At 52.8% G+C, this 19218-nt stretch overlaps 1 protein-coding gene across 1 annotated transcript in view; it reads left to right on the top strand.

Annotated features, from left to right (window-relative positions):
* The window catches only part of CAMKV (CaM kinase like vesicle associated), a 753994-nt gene that overhangs the window by 212597 nt on the left and 522179 nt on the right, over positions 1–19218 (top strand). The window lies entirely within an intron of this gene.

Below are 19218 nucleotides of genomic sequence, written 5' to 3'. Positions count from 1 at the left end.
CGCCATACAAATAAAATAAACAAACAAACAAACAAACACTTTGAAACCGGAATCTCAAATACCAAATCTGATTAAAGAATTATCTCAAATCTAAAGGAAGTTTAAAGGCAAGAAAGAAAATGTCACTCTTGTGCAAGCTAGTGATTCCTGGTGTGCCGAACTCCAGTCAGGATTATTTAATAAAATAAAAAGTCATCAATCTGACATAATCAATCAACCGAACAATAGGTCAACTTCAAAGTTATGCTTTATTGATAATTCTCCCAATAGGTCATACACCTCTTTTGATATCTTGCCTTTTGATCTTTCATTACCGCCTGAAGATACTATAAGGAAAATGGTCCTAGAACTCAAACCCACAACATGTGCCTCAGATATTTGTCCCTCCAGTCTTGTTCAAGTCTCTATTCACCTTCTTACCTCGCTTCTGTCAAAAATGATTGACTCTTCATTGAATACATTCTGCCAGAAGGAAGTCTGGATAATGACAATCTTAAAAAAGTCTATGTTGGATCCTAGGATTGTTAACAATTACTGTCCCATTACAAATGTCCTGTTTCTGTTAAAAAATACTGCACAGGATTGCGTATCTGCTGCTTCAAAATCACATTGAACATTATGACATACTCAGTTCCCGTCAGTCCTGATTGCGTGCCATGCATGGCACAGAAACAGCTCTGATTGATTTCCACGTAAACCTGACTGAAATAGTTCAGAAGGGCAATCTTGCCTTCTTTGTTTTACTTCACCTATCATCCTCTTTTGATTTGGTGGACCATTCACTTTTATTTGATAGGATGAGACACTTAGTCAAATGTTTTGGACTCTACCACAGCTTGGTTTGCAGCATTTTCCACTCCCAGAACAGCACAGGTGTCAATGGGTAACTTTAAGGCCCCTCCGGGACCCCTATCTTGTGGAGTACCGCACGGTGCTTGCCTTTCACCTATTTTATTGCTGATATCATCTACACAAATTATGCAAACAATACTCAGCTTGACTTTGAACTAGATGGAGATTGTAAAACCAACCTTTCTCTTGTGAAAAGGGTCCATGACATGATTAAAAACTGGATGATTGTCAACTCGCTAGCGCTGAACAATGATAAAACAGAGCTAATGATTGTGGGCTTACCTCAGAGAATTCAGAAACTTGGTCTCGTCCTGGATTATGGCTTAACCTCATTTTGCACACATTTTCTTGTTCTTATACTAACAAGTTCCTGAGGCAGATTAAACCTTATCTGTCCCCCGAAAACACTGCTTCCCTTGCCGCTGTGCTTGTCAACTCTTGACTTGACTACTGCACTGGCCTACTCACAGGCACCTCTAAGAAAAACCTTCACAGTCTTCAAGTATTCCAAAATAATGCAGTCAGGACAATTTGTAATCTAAGTCCACGTGACCACATAACCCTGTCAAGACGAGACTTACACTGGCTGCCTGTTCACCAGTGTATTTATTATAACATGTTAACCTTGTCATACACATTTATTACGAATCAAACCCCTATTTATCTAGTCCATAGAATAGCCAAGTCCCCAATTTCTCCCAATCTTAGATCAACTGGCTTTTTATCCACTTTAAAATGAACCCGATATGGGCTTGAAGGGACACCCAATGCCCTTTTTATTCAAGCAAATGTATTTAATGTTTAATCAATGGCACTGCATCACCAGTGCTCCCAGTTTCTCTCTTATGCCCCCAACAATTCTTAGGTTTCTATTTCTCCTTACACATGTGACTAGATATCTGCTCAGGACAATGTTTATTCTGCCCTCTTCTCATGAGCTTGAAAGGGCCTTGCTCAGGGCTAATTCACCATTAATGTGGAACCTGACCTTAAATGTCATTTCTGTTGTTTGAGTTATCTGTAAATCCCATAATTTAAATATACTTCTTTGTATATCTTATAATTTAAATTGACAACCAGACTTTCTTCTCGTAGGGGTCCTCAGCCAAATGTCTTGAATTGAAATTTACAAGGCACAGACCTTTCAGTTTAGTGGGAAAAACACCAACAGCACCATCTTTCAGGAAATACAGCTTTAAATCGACAAGATGTGCTTACAGGTAACATTTTAGCATTATATCTAGGCATGCTGTTCATAAATACAATCTTTCATTTCTACTACATTAGAATAGATGTAGATTCACTATTAATCTAGTGCACACAGATAGGCCACAGTTTCATATCAACCTGTGTTCATTTATGCACACATTATATAGGCCTTTCCCTATAAATGTTGGCATTTTATGTACTGAAATTAAGTCTCTTTATTCCTCATGAAGGCAATTTGTCCTTCGACTTTATTTTTCAAATGTAAGTCATCATTCGTCCTTCTTAACTTCCAAATGCACAGTGTTTCAAATGTATTTATTTCCTGTCATGTGCACTTCTGCAGACTTTGAATCTGTCAAATTGGGCATTTACACAAAGTCAGCATCTGCACTGTCGCTTGTCTTTTGGAATCCAATGGACGAAGTTAACAACATTCCAGTTCTTATTTGCACTTTCTTCTGCTGAGTGCCTGTGCATTCTAACAGAATGGAGGGGGGCCCATTCCCACTCATTCACTAGGACTTATGTTAAAACCACTGTTTTGTACTGGCTTTTATATTTCAATGGAACTCCATATTTAGCCAGCTTCACTCTCACAATGGGGCCTAGCATGACCTCTCCATCTCTGTCGCTCTGGGGCTGCCTTTTTAGCCCACAATTGCCATCTCAGAATATCGGCTCAGCTGGTACAGACTCTATGATATATTAAACACTGATATGCAACATTTGCATCATACGCAAAAATATCTACATGCATCTTATTTGCATAATGAAACAAATATCAAAATACATCTTGTTTTACATTCAGTTGATTTTCACCTGTAACTTTCTTTTTTTAAAGTTGCTATGACATTTCTATCAAAATCTATTCAGGAAATTCTGATCCCTTATGTAAATATTTAAAGATGCAGAGCTAAGGGCCCTTAAGGGGTTGCACGTCATGCAGTAGGTGGGATGCAGAGTAATTATTTACACCAAATAATCAAACCAACTCAGGAAGATGGCAAAGTGTGTTTACTGTTTTATTATCAATTGTCTAAAACAAGGAGTTATAACAGACATCAACACACGTCGCACAGCACTCTCTCAAAGCATTTAAATAAAAAAGCGCTTTTATAGCAAAAACTCATCATATGTGACATCATACTACGTAGCAAATAAGAAAACTCTACGGGGGGTTGTGGTTGGCTCAAGGGGAGCATCTAAACACCCTTTCTATAAGAGGTTGGGTTGTGATTGGGTCTCTACAGTCAGGTGGACAACTCATGCCCACCCCTATTGCAAGTCATCTTCAACAGTTATTAGAAACACGGCACATCATTGACTCTCAAACTATAAGGCACTTCGGTATATGGCCCTCTAAGTTTGGTTGGCACGCTCGTTCCCTGTCTGGAACATTCAGTTCACTTAGCAGCATGTCAGCTCAGACCCAGGTGCCAAGATATAGACTGGACTGTACCTCTCTATCCAATTAGCCCAACATCTCTCGGCACCCATGCCTTCTGCCATGAGGATTTTCTTTGAACTTGCCCTTGCAATGTATTCTCGTCTCTGGGAATATAAGGGAGTGTGGGCACACACTTATCATAGTTCTAGAACTGCATGGCCAACTCTATTTTCATCCTGGTTTCACGTGACAGGAGACCATAATTCAGCCCATTTTACAGCATTCTATTTTATTGAATGATTACACTTGGCACTCATGGTGTTCTTTCTTTGCTCCTTAACAAGGAATGATTCCGCTTCTCACGTTCTTTGCCTTCAAGAATAGATACCCAGCTTTGGCTGCCTTCAGACTTGACATCAGGCCAGGCAGCCCTTCTCGATTCTTTCATGCTCCCAGATAATTCTCTGCGCGACACAGCTTCCCAACCCTTCTCTTCATGCGTTGAACTTAGTAAATTTGTGACACTGATGTCCAGCTTCTATATAATGGTGGCTCGGCCTGCTGTCTATTCGCTACCATTTGCCAGCTTCTATGATCACTTAGTCTACTTGTGTTGCTGTATCTGTACAGTTATCAAACGATTTGCATTTTCTACAGTGCTCTCCACGTGTGCAATCTTTGTTTCACACATAAAAGTTTACTGGATTCTTTACTTTGTCATCAGTTTCTATCAGGTACACACATTCTCTTCTTCAGACAGTTTTCTCTGTGCGTCATGCTTGTTTCTTGTGACGTCACCAGCTTACCTTTCTCTCTTTTTCACATTCCTTCTGGGATCTCCTCCAAGAGATTGTCATCTCGTTGGGAATACATCTGATAGAGTTTTCTTAGTGGATACCTTTTCTCGAAGACTCGACGCGGAATAGTCACAACTGCTGGTGTCAAGCATGGCACTATTTCAGGCTTCCAGCATACAGGTACTGGGGGGTAGGACTTCCTGCAGGGGCAGTTGGCTGTTCCTCTACAATGTATTTTTTTCTTATTTAATACAATATTAAGAAAAAGCGGTTATCTTCTATCCAAGCATGCTAGTTTCTTATAAACGTCAATGAAAAACAATTGGGTTTGATTTAACAAGAGAATTACTCTTAATTTCAATTATCCATGTTGTTCATATGAGGCCTGAGCTTCCTTAAGGCCAAAATAGTGTTTTCCATGGTTCTAATGTTTTATTGGTGTGATCTAATCAGAATCTTTTTTCAACCTATTGACATAGTTGTTTCAAGCCTTTGTTGTTGTTAGATTGTGGTTACTTTCTTCTGTGATGATCATCTGTGAGTGCTGTGTCAAGCACTCAGTAGATTACCTTTGGTAATAGTTGCCTATGGGTGTTACATACAGATCATAGGATGTAGACTTTCCCTGTGTAACACTTTTATTTCTCACAATACACACATGCCAGGGCCTCTGGGTGCAGACACAGTATCCTTAAAAACAGAATGCACAGCAAATAGCCAGATTGTATACCATGTGTATGTTGCCTGGTACTTGGTCTGTGCCCAGGCCCTAAATGCAGTATCATTTGCCTAAGGTCTCACATGAGTGAAGGGTAATATATGTACACTCTATATATCTATCTATATATGGCGACATCTCACTGTAGCTAAAAGACTTGCAGGCCGATTCATGGAATAATTAGCGCGGCGCAAGTGGCCAAAAACGTGCGAATCGCAGTGGAATAGCGAAAATCGCAGTGGAATAGCGAAAATCGCACGAAAAGCAGCGCACATCGATTCATGGAAGGCCGTGCGCGAGAAAACCATCGGACGTGCGATAAGAAAGTGCGCGGCGCACGTTGGGGCACAGGCCATCTAACGGCATGCGCCAGGTCACAGCGAAAATCGCACAGTCCACAGCGAAAATCGCACATAGCGCGGCGCACGCAACAAAAGTAGGCGGAACACGGGGCGTAACACTCGGAATGGGGAACAACTTGCCAAAATGGGGGCGTCACGGGGGAAGCACAGGGTAAAACTGCGCAGAACGCCCACACGCTCGCCTACAACACGTATTCATGGAATAGAATAGGTCAAAAAAGCGCACGCTCAAACCAGCGCACAGGCACAAACACGACCGCCACAAGAAAGCAGGCGGTAGCGTCTCAGCGGCTGTAAGAAATGTGCGCCAAAAGGTGCGCCAACAAATAGCACCCATATACTGCCATGATGAATGTCCTATACTGTGGCCCTCCAGGACAAATGAGGTGCAAAGGGGTACCCACAAACACGGACACGCTGACAAAAAATACATGTGCGCGGGAAGTCTCACACGCGATTTGGCCGGGTACGTGGATTTCAGGGGTGCGCGGGAAGGTCCACACGCGATTACAGCAGGGTACGTGTATTTCAGGGGTGCGCGGGAAGTTCCACACGCGACTAGCCTGGGCGCGTGTATTTCAGGGGTGCGCAGGAATTTCCACACGCGATTCCAGCAGGGTACGTGTATTTCAGGGGTGCGCGGGAAGTTCCACACGCGAATAGCCTGGGCGCGTGTATTTCAGGGGTGCGCGGGAAGTTCCACACGCGAATAGCCTGGCCGCGTGTATTTCAGGGGTGCGCGGGAAGTTCCACACGCGAATAGCCTGGGCGCGTGTATTTCAGGGGTGCGCGGGAATTTCCACACGCGAATAGGCTGGGCGCGTGTATTACAGGGGTGCGCGGGAAGTCCCACACGCGATTACAGCAGGGTACGTGTATTTCAGGGGTGCGCGGGAATTTCCACACGCGAATAGCCTGGCCGTGTGTATTTCAGGGGTGCGTGGGAAGTTCCACACGCGATTTCAGCAGGGTACGTGTATTTCAGGGGTGCGCGGGAATTTCCACACGCGAATAGCCTGGCCGCGTGTATTTCAGGGGTGCGCGGGAAGTCCCACACGCGAATAGCCTGGGCGCGTGTATTTCAGGGGTGCGCGGGAATTTCCACACGCGAATAGGCTGGGCGCGTGTATTACAGGGGTGCGCGGGAAGTCCCACACGCGATTACAGCAGGGTACGTGTATTTCAGGGGTGCGCGGGAATTTCCACACGCGAATAGCCTGGCCGCGTGTATTTCAGGGGTGCGCGGGAAGTTCCACACGCGATTACAGCAGGGTACGTGTATTTCAGGGGTGCGCGGGAATTTCCACATGCGAATAGCCTGGCTGCGTGTATTTCAGGGGTGCGCGGGAAGTTCCACACGCGAATAGCCTGGGCGCGTGTATTTCAGGGGTGCGCGGGAATTTCCACACGCGAATAGGCTGGGCGCGTGTATTACAGGGGTGCGCGGGAAGTCCCACACGCGATTACAGCAGGGTACGTGTATTTCAGGGGTGCGCGGGAATTTCCACACGCGAATAGCCTGGCCGCGTGTATTTCAGGGGTGCGCGGGAATTATCACACGCGATTTGGCTTGGTACGTGTATTACAGGGGTGCGTGCGAAGTTACACACGCGATTAGGCTGGGTGGGTCCTGTCACCCTCGACGGCCCCTGCAGGCAGCCCACAAAACAGGGGACTACCCTGCACACCTGCTCATGTCTCCCACCATCCCCACACCCCAGTCACCAGGGGTACCCTCCACCAGGCCCCCACTCATGTCTTCCACCACCCCCACCCCCCCCAGTCACCAGGGGCAGCCTCCACCAGGCCCCCACACATGTCTCCCACCACCCCCACCCCCCAGCAGTGCAGGGGCAGCCTCCACCAGGCCCCCACTCATGTCTCCCACCACCCCCACCCCCCACCATCCAGGGGCAGCCTCCACCAGGCCCCCACACATGTCTCCCACCACCCCCACCCCCCACCATCCAGGGGCAGCCTCCACCAGGCCCCCACCCATGCCTCCCACCACCCCCACCCCCCCGCCACCAGGGGCAGCCTCCACCAGGCCCCAACTCATGTCACCCACCACCCCCACCCCCCCAGTCACCAGGGGCACCCTCCACCAGGCCCCCACTCATGTCCCCTATCACCCCCACCCCCCCGCCACCAGGGGCACCCTCCACCAGGCCCCCACTCATGTCACCCACCACCCCCACCCCCCAGCAGTGCAGGGGCAGCCTCCACCAGGCCCCCACCCATGTCTCCCACCACCCCCACCCTCCCGCCACCAGGGGAAGCCTCCACCAGGCCCCCACCCATGCCTCCCACCACCCCCATCCCCCCGCCACCAGGGGCAGCCTCCACCAGGCCCCCACTCATGTCACCCACCACCCCCACCCCCCAGCAGTGCAGGGGCAGCCTCCACCAGGCCCCCACCCATGTCTCCCACCACCCCCACCCCCCCCCGCCACCAGGGGCACCCTCCACCAGGCCCCCACTCATGTTACCCAGCACCCCCACCCCCCAGCAGTTCAGGGGCAGCCTCCACCAGGCCCCCACCCATGTCTCCCACCACCCCCACCCTCCCGCCACCAGTGCAGGGGCAGCCTCCACCAGGCCCCCACCCATGCCTCCCACCACCCCCACCCCCCCGCCACCAGGGGCAGCCTCCACCAGGCCCCCACTCATGTCACCCACCACCCCCACCCCCCAGCAGTGCAGGGGCAGCCTCCACCAGGCCCCCACCCATGCCTCCCACCACCCCCACCCCCCCGCCACAAGGGGCAGCCTCCACCAGGCCCCCACTCATGTCACCCACCACCCCCACCCCCAGCAGTGCAGGGGCAGCCTCCACCAGGCGCCCACCCATGTCTCCCACCACCCCCACCCCCCCGCCACCAGGGGCACCCTCCACCAGGCCCCCACTCATGTCTCCCACCACCCCCACCCCCTAGCACTGTGGGGAACCTGCCAGCAGGCCCCCACACATGTCCCCCTGGCCCCAGGTCCTGTCGATACACAATCATGGCAGTAATGGCCAGCATACCCAGCACAAACACCCAGGCAAGGATTGCATCCACCCACATAGTGAATGCAATCACATGACACAACCCCAATGCCAAGTATGCAAAAGAACACATGTCCGTCACACACACATACACAATGGGTGCAAGTGAATGTCAAAACCCATATCATGACATGTAACAAACCAATGAGAAAATAACACAAGTGTAAGAAAATATAAAAAATGTATTAAATACCAAAAATAAGTGAACTTTTCAAACATACAACGATGTGGCTAAGTAAATAAATGGTCCATGTCCGAGAACAAAAGTGATAAACAAAAAAACAAAGGAATAAAAAATAAAAAATATTTTGTCCAAAGCAATATGATGTCATAGGAAATTAATGAAAAACCATTACGTCATGGTGAAAACAATAACAAATTAAAAAAATGTATCTCCCAAAAAAACAAACTATATACAGGAATGTTCCAGGGTCCATGAGCCCAACACCAAAAATGAAACCTACCACTAACTAATGAAAAATATATGTACAAAAAAGTGGCCATTGTCCGAGCGGTCCAAAATAATAAAAATAAATAAAGGAAACCTAGCACTAACTAACTAAATAACTATATACAAAGGCAGCGGGCAAGTCCTGCGGCTCACTTGGTGATGTTGCTGGCCAGGGCATCATCGAACTCCATGTCGATGTCCTGGAGGCGGGACTCTGTCCTGGCCCCGAGGTCTCGCAGGGACAACCCCATCTCCACCTCAAACTCCCTGCGAGCTTCCTCGAGGCACTCAGCCCGCCTCAATGCCCGACGCATGGAGAACTCCGCCCTGACCATGGCGAGCCGCTCCTCTTCTGCCCGCTGCCGCTCCGCACCTATCCGCTGGCCAAACTCCTCCCACACGGAACACACCACCATCCCAGGGTTGCCCTGCCCTCCGGCCGATGCCTGCCCCTCTGATCTTGATGGCCCCGAGCCATGATGCCTCCCACGTCGAGCCCGCTGCTGCCTCCGACGCCACTGCCTCTGCCAGCACGACGGCATCCAGGCTGATGGAAACCACCGACGCCGTCGTGCACGTGCCCTGCCCGATGATGCCGTCACATCTTCCATCTGCTGGGGTCCACTTGCTGTGTTGTCCACCCCTGCTGGACCTCCGACTCCCAACTGTGGCAGGGATGGGATCCCCACCGAGCTGGCTGCATTGGTCGGGGCAGGTCCACAGGGGGCCCTGGTGGCATCTGGGCCGGAAGACGGCAAGGAGAACGACCGGTGGATAGCCTGCACAGAGGAGGAGAGGGCCGTCAGATTGGCCAACACATGCAGGAAACCCCCGAACATGGCCGATCCCAATTGGGCCACGTCGGCACGGTGCACTTCGTGATGACGTGCGTGCTCCTCCCGGGAAGCACGCACGTCATCACGAATCACAGCCGTGCGCATCGCGACCCCAATCAGGACCTTCTCCACTCGGCCAGGGGTTACCACGTCCGCAGGTGGAGGGGAGTCAGGTGACATGGACATCCCCACTACCTGCGGACGGGCCTGGGACGGGGCATCCCTGCTGGTGCATGGTGGTGCACTCACAGGGTCAGGGACAGTGACATGCACAGGCCCCTCCACGGTGACCTGTGCTGCCTCCTGCCCCTGGCCCTGGACTGCACCACTTGCACCAGCAGGGATGCTCCCACCAGTCCCCATGTGTGCACCAGTGTCGGCCTCCTCCTCCTCTGTGCAAACCACCAACCTGGATGGCTCCTCACCGTCTCCCGCCGTAGCAGGCCCCTGTGGGGGCTCACCCACCCCTTCCGCTGCAGCCGTGGGGGCATCCCCGCCGCCTTGCTCCACAGCGCCGTCTCCGCCCTCTTCTTCACTAGCCGCTGCGTAGAGGGAGACAAAGGACACAAGCATCAGGCTACTGTACAATGGTCCCCTAGACAGGAAGCAATAGCAGATGAGCACCACTTTCAAAGTACACTTCCATCATGTCCCTCCACAACACATGGGTCAGTCCAGGCAAAACACACACAGTAACAGGCATGGTGCATGCAATGGACATTTCCATGCATGTCCAATGGACTCTTGAAACATTCAATGATATGTAACTCACATGCATCATGGCTCATGCATATCACATGCACACACTTCACCTCAGTCACATCCATCTGGCCCCAAACACACCGAACACAGGCGAAACAAGGGTAAGGTGGGTGCGTCACTGAATCCGTGCATTGTCACACACATGTGTCATGCATCCATGCCATGCACAAGTCACAGACACGCAGGTGAGGCACACAGACATGGCTACCATATATGTACCTGGCATCAGCACCCATCCTTCACCCCCATCCATGTCCAGGTACAGAGACTGGCATGCTCTCATGTCCAAAATCTGCATAGGGCTCCCCATGCCGCATTTCAACACATGCAACAACCATGTGGGTCACACATCACTGGTCGCACATGCATTACCATGATGTCCCTGCACACATACATGCATACATGGCCCATGGCACACATACAGGCAAGTATCATAGAACCAGCACACCGCAACATGCCCTGTCTCACACAGTAATGCTTGGACACATACCGCTCAACTCCAGACGGGCCTCCCTCTCAAGGACCTGGGCGTGGAGCGCTGGGCGTACGCGTTCCAGGACCCTCTTCTGGATGGAACTCATGCGGCCCCGGCCCCCCTCCACAAGGCGCCGGGCCTTCACAAGGGTCCTGGACCTCAAGTCCTCCCAGCGCTTCTTGATCTTCTGGACGTTGCGGGTTGCCACCCCCTCCGCGTTGATGGCAACCACACAGTCGGCCCAGATCCTCTCCCGTCCTTCCTTGCTGGCGCGGGACGATCCAAAGAGGGCATCATACTGCCCCAGGACATGCTCCACCAGGACACCAACTTAGGTGGCAGTGAAGCTGGTGCCCCTCTGGCCTGGGGTTGCCACTGGTGCCAGATGTGGAAGTGCCCGACATGGCAACCCCAGAGGCAGGTGTGGGTGGGCAACTGGGTCCTGGGGCTGGGCTGTGGAGCGATGTAATCCCAGTTGGGAGTCTTCAGTTCCAGCAGGGGTGGACACAGCAACTGGACCCCTGCAGATGGCTGATGTGCAGGCACCAAATGGCAGGGCACGGTGGCAGCAGGCAGGCAGGCAGGCAGGCAGGCAGCAGCAGATAGCACGTGGGAGGCTGCTCGGGGCACTGGGGGGCAGTAACTCGGCCTTCTGGGCAGGAGCGTGGTGTTCCGTGTGTTTTCAGGTGGCCAGCTTGATACGGAGTGATTTGGCACGTGAAAATCCTGCACGTCAGCGTGAAATCCGAGGAAAGGCCCTTAGCGCGTAAGCGCGTCAGCACGCATACGCGATTCTATTGGACCAGAGTCCCTCAGCGCGTAAGCGCGTCTGACGTGACCCGCACGGGCGTTCCCCACTCAGCAGGTGATGACGGAACACACGTGGAAATACTGCACGTCAGAGTGTCATCGCGTGATTGGCCTATGTACGTGTATTTCATTGCGTGTAATTGGACAAAAGTGCGCGTACACGCGATTGGCCTATGTACGTGTATTTCATCGCGTGTAATTGGACAAAAGTGCGCGTACACGCGATTGGCCTATGTACGTGTATTTCAGGGGTGCGCGGGCACTTACACACGCAAGTACGTCAGCGCACCTGTATGCCTGCTGCGTGGGAATTTCCACACGCTATTGGAGTGGGAACTAGATTCCAGGGGTGCGCGGGTCACACGCTCGCCTAGAACACGCGCAAAGCATTAATTTGTGCACTTTTCAAATAACAAGCCAGATGCCAGGATGAACATACCGTTCCTAGCAGCAGTGGCAGTGGGCTACCAAAGGAGGAGGAGGAGGAGAGTCAGGGCCAGAATATTCACACCCAGAACCAGCCTTTTCGGTATGCCTGATGACCAGGTGTATGGAAGGTACAGGTTTCCACCACACATAATACTGGACCTGGTGAGTGAGTGGGTGGATGACCTCACATCACCCACCCTGTGCTCTCAAGCACTCAGCCCCCTGGAGAAGGTCCTCAATGTACTGCACTTCTTAGCCACTGGATAATTTCAACGGACAAGTGCCATAGTGGGTGGGGTGTCACAGGCCACCCAGTCACGCTGCCTACACCAGGTCTTGGACATCATCACTGCACGCCCATCAGTCCGCAAGCACATATACCTGCCCAGAACACCTGCTGAAAGGCATGCTGCCGCCCTGGATTTTTACGGAGTGGCACGATTCCCCAAAGTGCTAGGTGCCATCGACTGCACCCATGTGGCTCTACGTCCCCCCAGGGCATCTGAGCACATCTATAGGAACCGCAAGCACTGGCATTCCATCAACGTGCAGGTAGTATGTAATGCCAAGGGAATCATCACCTCAGTATATGCCAACTATCCCGGGTCCACCCACGACAGCTTCATTTACCGAATGTCCACCCTATGCCGGGACATAGATGCTGGGCGGCATGGCGATACATGGCTTCTCGGTGAGTATGTATGCCACTGCACATGCATGCATGTTGGATACTGAGCAAGGTCACAACCCCACCAATGATACCAATCACCACCTCCACAGGGGACAGTGCCTACCCTCTCAGCCCCCACATGATGACGCCAATTCGGAACCCCACCACGCCACCCGAGGTAAGATATAACACAGCCCACATTACAACCCGGGGCATAGTGGAGCGCACATTCGGAGTGCTAAAGTCACGCTTTCGCTCCCTTGACCGTTCTGGCGGGCAGCTGTTATACGCTCCCCCAGTAGTGTGCAGGATCATAGTGGCAGCATGTGTCCTGCACAACGTTGCAACACGCCGGGGCCTGCCCGTGGACATGGTGGTGGCCCCACATCCCCAACCACATGCACAGCCGCTGCACATGGGAGGGGAAAGGGCACGAGGGGAGGCAGCCCGTACACAGCTAGTGGCTAATTACTTCACATAGTATTCACTCCCCTGTGGAGTGCACACTGGCCTGGCACATTCCATCTGACAATCAATGATGACTCAACCTGACACTGATCCTGAATGTCTGGAGATTCAACCGTGAAAAGCATATCAGCCTGAGATTGTTCACCTGGAAGTGTTACAATGTGTGCATCCCTACCCACACACAACACCAATGCAGTTTTGTGAAGGAACACATTCAAGCAGCCAAAATTAATACCCACTTGCTAAATGCAACAAGAGGACAGTGCCATGTCACCCAACACATCCCCAGCACCGCCACACAACACACCGTGCCATGTCATGCTATGTGCAGGTAAACAAAGTAATCCCCACAACGTGACAAGTGTTGCGATGTACAGTGTCCCCAATTGAAACTTCCTACACCTGAAATGCTCACTGTAATGCAGGACAAACAACATACTTGAGCACGTACTACCATAAACATGACTTCAGTAATGTAATAAATCAGTTGTCTCACCACCTGGATATGCCTGCACTCCCACCACTTCCAACTGAACAGTGTTGGTGCCATGTAGAGTTGTAGGTGCACTGCTGCCAACAAGGACCCCATCTCCAGACTAGAGGGCCTTGTGTAGACATGAGGAAGGGACCTGCAAATTGGGAGGCAGACACAGATGATGAGTTACACATCAATGCAACATGCAGTGTACAACACAACAGCAATATGCACTAGGAATGTATACACAGTATTGACTAGACTACCCACACATGTAGTGGGAGTCCAATGTCACCATGTACTTCAATGTCACTTGGGCACACCCTTTGCAAGCCCATGGAAACGGGAAGCAGGAGGGGTGTGTGTGACTCAAACCCAGGCATCTGAACCTAATACATGACAAGCCTGCATGTGCCCAGCCACAATGCAGCGTATGCCCACAGGAACCACGGAAGCCAACAATTTGTCCCAAAAAAATTGGGAAAAATATAAAAATAAAAATAAAAATTTAAAAAAATTAAAAATAAAAAGAAAATCAAAAATGGCCATTAAAGGGCCCGGGGGGGTTGGGGAGGCCACCCAGGAGGTCCAAGGTCAGGGTGCACACCAGAAACCACCTGTGTGGATCCTGGGAAAAAAAAACACCTCCATGGGCTCATGGCCCACACGGCTACCCTATTGTGGGAGTATCACTGCTGTCGCTATTATCACCCTGTGCAGCTGCATCCGGAGGTGGTTGCACTATGGGAGGCAGCCCACGCAAGGCCCTACTCTGTTCCTCCATGGCTGCAAGCATGCGGGTGTGGTAGGTCTCGTTCTGGAGGATGAGGGTGCGGAGGTCCCCATGCAACAACTCACGGGATGCCCGGACCTCCGCCCTCGTTGCTTGCATCTCAGCTGAGAGCGTACGGGTGAGACGCTCCAGCTGCTGTTCTGTCCTTTGGTGTGTTGAAGCCTCTAGCTCAACAAGAGTCGTCCTGAGTTGATGTAGCTCCTGCCTCAGGGCTTCCCTGTGGCCCTGGGACTCTATGGAGATGGCCTCCTGCAGAGTCGCCAGTGCCGCCCGCCTGTCCCTGTTGGACGCCAACATGTCCTCCCTGTGTGACTGGCAGATGGAGTCGGTTGCCTGCTCTAGTTGCTCCATCAGCCTTTCAGGGGGGACAATGGAAGTGGCCACCCTATCCATGGCCTGAGCCATCATCTCGGATGATGCTGCCTGTTGGGTAGCCATACCGTAAATGGATTGCTCCCATACGGTATTGCCAGGTGGCGTACGGCCACCACGTCGGCGGGCACCACACCTGTCTGGGGCAAGGCGGACTGTGCCTTGCTGTGCCGGCACTGCCTGAGGCTGCAGGACTGCATTCCCCCTCTGATCTGCTGGCCCAGGAACAGGATCAGATGTCGCGGAGTGTGACCCTGCATCCGTAACCACCAAAGGCCTAGCTGCCAACACTGACATCCCCATTGAGGGTTCTGACCCTGGTGCAGGTGGGTGGGACAGAACAGATTCCCTCCCTGGAACACTCACCTGCGACGGCACGTAGGTCTCATCATCCGAGTCAACAGCTGAGTACAGCTCGGGGGAGGTGCAGCCAGAGACACCCCTTGAGAGCACGACCTGCAGCACTTGTGGGTTTTCACCCACCAGCACACCACGTCCCTCACTGGTGGTTGGTCGGCCCTCAGACCCCTCCTTGCTCTGCACCATCTCCACAACCCCAGCAGTATCAGGTGCGTCTTCCCCTGCAATGACATAATGACAAAGAAATGGAAACCCGCATTAGCACCATGGCACACAATGAGGGCTGTGAAACAAGAGAACCAGTACTTGATTGACACATGTCCCACATGACTAAGACCCTCCCATGCATGCACCCTCACTGCGTATGAAGGGCAGGCAAATGGCACACACTCATTACACAAAGATGGAAGATGAACACATTTCATGCATGCTGCCTGGCAGTGGCATCACACATTGCCCTGTGATTGCCAGGTGACACACACATGCCATCACACAGATGGCATGTGCCATTGCTATTGAGTGTAGATGGAGAGGAGGGCAGCACTTATTCATTCTGTCAAGATCCCACATGCAATAGCTTTTCTAATTCTGACAGGTCTGCTTTATCACCTGGAGCTGCCAGTCCAATATGGTCCAATTGCACAGGGACATGTGTGAACATATGATATCCAGGTAACAAAGTAACTCCACTTTACCATGGCCATGCCATACATGTGACTAGAGGACTGAGGAATGCCTAGTATAAGTGGTGGAATGCATACAATCTGTCTGATTGAACATAGGAAAATAATCAACAATGTAGTGGCAAGGTGACACTTCAAGGCCAACTTGGGTGCTGTTGGGCTAGATGTCTACTGTTGGCAGAAGGGATACTGCAATGGCGAAATGCAGCTGCGCAGGATGTGTTGCATGAAGCACATGTCTGACCCATTCGACTCAGGCGCACACACTCTCACCTGGCACACAAACAGATGCCCTCACACACACACCATGCACATGGATGACACACACATGCATGTGCACTCACCGGACAATGCCTCGTAATCAGGCAGATCTCCCACGCCTTGGATCTGTTCCTCCGTGACGTAGGTCCCAGCGACTGACTCATGTGGAGTGAGTTCCATGTCTTCTACTGGAGACCCACCTCCAGTCACTAGAGTTGCGGCATGACTTGAGGCCAGCTTCTTCTTTGCCCTGCGCTTTAGGTCATTCCAGCGCTTGTAGCAATCATTGGCTGTGCGCCTCACGATTCCAAGGGCACTTACGATGTCCGCAATGGTCTGCCAGTGTGCCTGGCGTTGTGCAGGTGTGGTCTTGGATCCTGCAACAATGACCATCTCGTTATCATGTCCGGACACATACTCGACAAGTGCATTCAGTTCCACATCCGTGAAGCTGGGCTTCCTCGACGGACCGGAATGTGTAGCCGTGTCGGGGGCATCAGCCTGTGCCGGACGAGCACTCTTCCTCTTCCGCTTGGAAGGTGGTGGTGATCCTGAGTGTCCTGCACCGCTCTGGACACTAGGGGCAGGAGCCCTGGTGGACTCTGTATCAGGTGTGTGGGATTGCACACTCAGCATGGGAGTTGGTGCAGGCATTGGCTCAAGTGTAATGGTGTCATGGGGAATGTCAGCAGAATGGACTAGGACGGACACTGTCCTGGCTGGGTGTGTGAGAGCTGGGGTGGATGGAGCCGCAGCTGCCCCTGCAGCCTCTCCGCCCTGCCTACTTGGGGCAGCAGATGACCTTGCTGCCCCAGATCCACGTGGCATGATAGCATCAACGTGCACCAGCGCACGTGTCGTAGCCTTGCTGACCTGGAAGTCAGCCATGGAGTCAGCCAGGTCTGGTGCCACAATGGGCTGGTCCAACAAGGGCTGAGCATGGATGGTGTCAGCCACTTCAGCCTCAACGGGGGGGGGAGGGGGGGAGGGGGGGGATGATGGGTGCCCTTGACTGGTCCTCCACACATGGGGGGACAGGCTCACCCTGCAAGTTACGACCACGTCCCCTACCGGATCCACCACGGCCACCACTTGTGGCTCTTCCACCTTTGCCACCCTTACGGAATCCTCGCCTCCCAGCCATGGCACTGATATTAATGTGCGTATGGGAGTGGCTGTAGACAATTGTCCTGGGCTGATTGTAACCCCTGGGGAAAGATGACGGGTCACGCAACGCACAGGAGGCCCAAAAAAGGGAGATGACGTGCACTCAACCCCTCCTAGACCACGTGTGCAGAAAGAAAAACCTGCACTACGCTGTGGCACCCAGTAACACAAGAATGAACGTATGCGTGTCACACGCAGCCTAGAATGACCTCTGAAGGGGTAGGCTACACACGGGGCAAGCACAGAAGTTGGATACGTGCGTGACTCACCGTCTGCCAGGTAAAAGAGCGTGAAAAATGAGCGCGTTTGGCTGGCAATACCCCCGCCAAAAGAAGATGTGTACGCTGTCTGAGAAGACAGGACAACAGGAGAAGGGGACACTGTTTGAGGGAACAGGCCCAGGTAAACCAGTACAAGAGGAAAAAAGAGAAAAAGCTGTCAGAGGTAACAGGGAGTACGAACTGGAAACGCCGTGAAGTAAATCGCGTGTGAAACGACAAGAAGTACAGAATTCACCCACTCGCTCTCCACGAAAAGCACGTACAAGGAAATGGTGTTCTACATGTACCTTATATACAGGCCCACACGTACAGCGTCACTTACGCGGCGTGTACGTTCACCAATCACACGCTTTGTCACTTCTGCGTGTAGATCCATTTTCACCAATCACACGCTTTGTCACTCCTGCGTGTAGATCCATTTTCACCAATCACACGCTTTGTCACTTCTGCGTGTAGATCCATTTTCACCAATCACACGCTTTGACACTGGGACGTGTCACGCAACAATTTCCTGCACGTGCAGGTGACTATAGGCGCGCATATGCTGTTGACAGGTTTACGCGCTAAGGGCCTTTCCTCGATTCACACGCTGACGTGTGGGATTTCACTCCCTATCAGGCTGTCCACGCGTTCACACACGAGAGACCACGCTCCTGGCCAGGAGGCCAAATTACTGCCCCCCAGAGCCCTGAGCACGCTCCCACCTGCCATCTGCTGCTGCCTGACTGCCTGCTGGCCACGTCCCCCACAGTGCTGGTGGGTGGGGTGTTGGGAGACATGGGTGGGGGCCTGGTGGAGGCTGCCCCTGCACTGCTGGGGGGTGGGGGTGATAGGGGACATGAGTGGGGGCCTGGTGGAGGCTGCCCCTGGTGGCGGGGGGGGTGGGGGTGGTGGGAGACATGGGTGGGGGCCTGGTGGAGGCTGCCCCTGGTGGCGGGAGGGTGGGGGTGGTGGGAGACATGGGTGGGGGCCTGGTGGAGGCTGCCCCTGGTGGCGGGGGGGGTGGGGGTGGTGGGAGACATGGGTGGGGGCCTGGTGGAGGCTGCCCCTGCACTGCTGGGGGTTGGGGGTGGTGGGAGGCATGGGTGGGGGCCTGGTGGAGGCTGCCCCTGCACTGCTGGGGGTTGGGGGTGGTGGGAGGCATGGGTGGGGGCCTGGTGGAGGCTGCCCCTGGTGGCGGGGGGGTGGTGGGAGACATGGGTGGGGGCCTGGTGGAGGCTGCCCCTGCACTGCTGGGGGTTGGGGGTGGTGGGAGGCATGGGTGGGGGCCTGGTGGAGGCTGCCCCTGGTGGCGGGAGGGTGGGGGTGGTGGGAGACATGGGTGGGGGCCTGGTGGAGGCTGCCCCTGCACTGCTGGGGGTTGGGGGTGGTGGGAGGCATGGGTGGGGGCCTGGTGGAGGCTGCCCCGGCACTGCTGGGGGTTGGGGGTGGTGGGAGGCATGGGTGGGGGCCTGGTGGAGGCTGCCCCTGGTGGCGGGGGGGTGGGGGTGGTGGGAGACATGGGTGGGGGCCTGGTGGAGGCTGCCCCTGCACTGCTGGGGGTTGGGGGTG

The sequence above is a fragment of the Ambystoma mexicanum genome, chromosome 2p (assembly GCF_040938575.1).
Source record: "Ambystoma mexicanum isolate Mex_15411 chromosome 2p, UKY_AmexF1_1, whole genome shotgun sequence".
Taxonomy (NCBI): domain Eukaryota; kingdom Metazoa; phylum Chordata; class Amphibia; order Caudata; family Ambystomatidae; genus Ambystoma; species Ambystoma mexicanum.
The sequence above is the reverse complement of the archived record's forward strand: the minus strand, read 5'-3'. Positions and strand labels throughout refer to the sequence as shown.